At 40.8% G+C, this 4,652-nt stretch overlaps 1 pseudogene; it reads left to right on the top strand.

Moving 5' to 3' along the window:
• Positions 1 to 2,044: 2,044 nt before the first annotated feature.
• On the top strand, positions 2,045 to 2,161 carry LOC124725017 (annotated as a pseudogene).
• The last annotated feature ends 2,491 nt before the right edge of the window (positions 2,162 to 4,652 follow it).

The raw sequence follows: 4,652 nt of genomic DNA, 5'->3' as shown, positions 1-4,652 counted from the left end.
TACTTAACTTTAATCCATTAATGATGAACGTCGCTCTTGACGGTACATGATACACAATAATATCTGTTCAGAATAGGTCGTAGCAAATGACGTAGCTGAAGGCTATGCTAATCTGTCGTCTCGGCAAATGAGAGCGTATGTAGACAGTGAACCATCGCTAGCAAAGTCAGCTGTCCAACTGGGGCGAGTGCTAGGGAGTCTCTCTAGACTTGCCGTGTGACGGCGCTCGGTATGCAATCGCTGATAGTGGCGACACGCGGGTCCGACGTATACTAACGGACCGCGGCCGATTTAAAGGCTACCACCTAGCAAGTGTGGTGTCTGGCAGTGACACCATATTATACACACTGTGTCACACGGCGTACGGTGGACGGTGGCTTGCGAATTTGTGAAGTTTGATTTGTATACGTGTGTAGAAAAATAGGACCAGAATATGTGTTCCGCTAAACAAAATATAGTAGTGAACACTCATCTAATTTCGACTGGCAAAAAGTAATTTATCACATATGAATACTTTAACAAATTGCTTGCAGCCAGGCAAGAGCCGTGACATAATCGCATTGTTTAGGAGTTGTGCATAATAAACGAATGAAATATGCCTGTAACAGTTATAATCTGAGTGTGCTGTAAACTAGTGAACAGCAACAACATATTACACCGGAATTTTGCGAAAAGCTACTATGAATGTGATTTAGCATTTTATTTCGGGAATATGAAGTTACTTGAAATCGAAAATGTGGTGATCATGCAGAATTTCTGGAGAATAATGTGTATATTTTTCTGAGGCACACAAATATATATCACACTACAAGTATGGAATCTGATTGTTCAAATAGGATTCACCAGATTTCACGAAATGTCCACTACGTGTAATCTAGTGATGAATCCTATTGCAACACCCTGCATTTTAAAAGTAAAGCTCTAGAATGCCTCGTGCCAAAGACATGTCAATTAATTACCTTGTCTGAAATCTACACTTTCCCTATACTCTTCGACGTGAGTTATTACTCCTAAGTTAATGACATCTTAGTCAATCCACTTGTTCACTCTACCTAACAAGTTGCCCTTTCATCTTTCTCCTAAACTAAATCTTCATGTACTCAACCAGAAAAGTAAATAACTCAGCAGAAGTACTAACGGCGACCTTCTCTTAGATAAACAACAGAATCTAGCGTTTCTCATTTACGGAGATGAACAGCCGTAGTCATCGTTCTGACTTGTTTTAGTTTGTAATTTACATTTACAGCGGAATGTAAATGGGGTCTCATTTACTTGCTAAAGATAAAAAAAAAAAGCTTTTGAAGCTTCTACAGTGCTCAGCTTATTTTCCGGTATGTAACATCACATATATATAAGTACTAGAACAGTTTCGCAGTAAATATTCGGTTCCTTCCAGAAAAACTGAATGTCTTACTGTAAATAATTAACTAAGGAAACCGTTTCTGTTGCTGATGCATTGAGTATTATACGATGGTGACACTCGTCAAAGTTTCTTTTCTGAATCCCGGCACAAATGCTCCACTAACACATGCGTCAAAAAGATTTCTCTGAAGCACTTCATAGAAATCAGATGAAATTCTACTCAGGTATAGCATTTGCTAATTTAACATAGTAAAACTGCGATACGTATTACAGATTTTCATAGACGTCCTGTTGCCAGGCTGATTAAACATACGATTGAATGACTGAAATGACGTTTTGCAGGACATGAAAATGTATTTTAAATTTATTATACTTTTCGTTTTCAAAGCTTTTGTTGTATTTCCAGACTTCAGACTACCACGACGAACATTAATTTATCATAAGTTTGAAACATTTTATGACGACTGTGACAACACTGTGCTTTTGGACTACTTCTTCAGATTACGTTAACTCTTACCTACCTATTTGCTATTAACGGTATTTAAATTACAAAAGGTACAATAAAATGTCGTGTGACTAGGGCCTCCCGTCGGGTAGGCCGTTCGCTGGGTGCAAGTCTTTCGATTTGACGCCACTTCGGCGACTTGCGCGTCGAAATTACAATAGTGTTCACTACAGAAGTGCCAACGGCCTTGCCGCAGTGGAACACCGGTTCCCGTCAGATCACCGAAGTTAAGCGCTGTTAGACTGGGATAGAATTTGGATGGGTGACCATCCGGTCTGCCGAGCGCTGTTGGCACGCGGGGTGCACTCAGCCCTTGTAAGGCAAACTGAGGGGCTACTTGATTGAGAAGTAGCGGCTCCGGTCTCGGAAGGTGACATACAGCTGGGAGAGCGGTGTGCTGACCACATGCCCCTCCATATCCGCATCCAGTGATGCCTGTAGGCTGAGGATGACACGGCGGCCAGGCGGTACCTTTGGGCCTTCATGGCCTGTTCGGGAGGAGAGAGACAGTCACTACAAAAGTAAGTACAGGCATTGAAATGTAAAAAGTAGACAAACAAAGAAAACTGGAAACAAGAAGAGAGGTGACAAGAAACATTGAAGTGGATAACTTCTTGGCATTCAGCTGAAGTAGCCTAAGGTAATCAAATACTATGAAAAACAAAATGGCTGTAGATCAACTGCGAACTCACTTCACCCGAGTCCTTTACTACTGCATTGCTTCCCTGCGTACGGAGATATCGTTTAACATTGCCGAAGTATCTTGGCTGGCATAGCTGTTCATCTCACAAAATCGATTACCAACTCGTAATTACAGTTTTAGGAATGTTGCATCCTAGTGTTAAGTAGTCCTCTGTACGTTTTCTGTTTTATTTCTGGGAGTTGTTTAGGTTAAAATTACCAAACCCAGAAGGATTCTGTAGTGTACTTTAGAAAAATCTGTATACTTTTCTGTAAACATCACAACGTCAAAATCCAAGGGCTGCCTCAAAGATGTTAAAACATTACGAATTGTGCGTAAGCGTATTACCTACTTACATTGCTTCCTGGCTCGGACCTTGTTGTTTAAGCAAGAGCGTGTGCCTGTACCTGTGAGATCGCCAGCACTGTAGCTCGGCGTGTTGGGTGGGGGTAATGGTCCTTTTATGTCATAAGAAACCACCGAGTGAATTTCTCATCAATGAAATTTCAAAGATGTCATGCGTCATCCGCACAGAGCCATTGAAGAAAAAACGACGAAGAAACAGATCGGAAGAAAATGAGGCCGCGATATCGAATCCCGTTCGGTTCACAGAATTTTCAGGTTGTGCTTCAACCTAGGCTCATCACGTCCCAGCGATGTTAAGAGCTGCGAGAAACGACTCTTGGTTCGTATTCCACTTTAAACTGTACGTTCCCTCCACCTTGTGGAATAAGTGGGGTAGTTTAGGAACACGTGGCCACCGATGTGGTGTCCAATTGAAATACTTGAATTGATCATTGAGCCACACGAAATTATTATTATTATTATGTTTCCTTCTTGCTACCGTGGATAGCTACTGCTTACCGCAATGTTAGTTTTTCGTTTACACGCTCCTAGCTCATAGGTTTTTCTGTTAGCTACCTTAAAAAGCATCATCCAGTCTTTGCAGTAGTACACATTACTTCACAGATTTCAACTCACGTTTCCACTTCTAATGCCCATCCTAATCCTGTAACAAATCTATCCGTAAATTTAATGTTGTTAAAAGTAAGTTGATAAGTATTAGGATTACTCGACTGGAAGAATGTTAAGGTAACGAAATCCATCCAATAAAGAATTGATTTGCAAAAGATTGGTGAGACCGACTCCTGCATATTCTTTATTAGCCTGGGACCCTGACCGTGTAGGATTAGCAAAAGTGGCAGAGACGATCCAACGAAGTGTGACGCGTTTCGTCACGGGATCGTTTAGTTACGACGAAAGGACATCGGAGATGATCAATTAAACTCCAGTGGTATATGCTGCAGCAGAGATGTTGCGCATGACGGAAAATTGACTGCTGAAATTTCGAGAGAATTCGTCCTGGAAAGAGTCGGATAACGTATTACTACCTACCAGATACACCTCATGGTGTAACAAGACGAGAAAATCAGGAAAATTACAGCGCATACGAGAGATTTCTGACAAACACCCTTCCCTCACACCATTCACAAATGGGACAGGGAAGGGGAAAAAGTTAATTGTGTGATGATACACTCAACTACACACAGCAAAATGACTTGCGGAGAACAGATGTCTACACTTGCACAATACACTACCAGTGTGAGACAGGGATGATGCTTATCCACGACGTTATTCAACAGAAAATTCAGGAAGCAGTAAAGGGGAAAAAGTAAAATTAAAAAGTGAAATAAACTTCAGGAGAACGAAATAAAAACTTTAATTTTTAGTGATGCTGCTACAATTATGCCGGAGATAGCAAAGGAACCGAGAGGTAAACCGAATGGAATAGTTAGTGTCTTCAAACAAGGTTACAAAATGAACAATAACCGCGGAGAAACAAAATAGTGGAATGAAGTTCAATTAGTCAGACGATGCTGATGAAATTAAATTACGAAGTAAGACACGTGAATCAGTAGAAGAGTTTCGTTATTTGGGCAATAAAGGAAATGAGGATGGCCGAGGTTGAGAGGATATAAAATCCGACTGGCAATAGCAAGAAAAACATTTCTGAAGCAGAGAAAATCCTTAACAGCGAGTATAAATTTAGATTTAATTCTTTCCTCAAGATAATTGTCTGGAGTGTAGCACTGTACGCAATTG

Source organism: Schistocerca piceifrons, chromosome 1, assembly GCF_021461385.2.
Source record: "Schistocerca piceifrons isolate TAMUIC-IGC-003096 chromosome 1, iqSchPice1.1, whole genome shotgun sequence".
Taxonomy (NCBI): domain Eukaryota; kingdom Metazoa; phylum Arthropoda; class Insecta; order Orthoptera; family Acrididae; genus Schistocerca; species Schistocerca piceifrons.
This window is presented reverse-complemented; position numbering and strand designations above follow the sequence as displayed.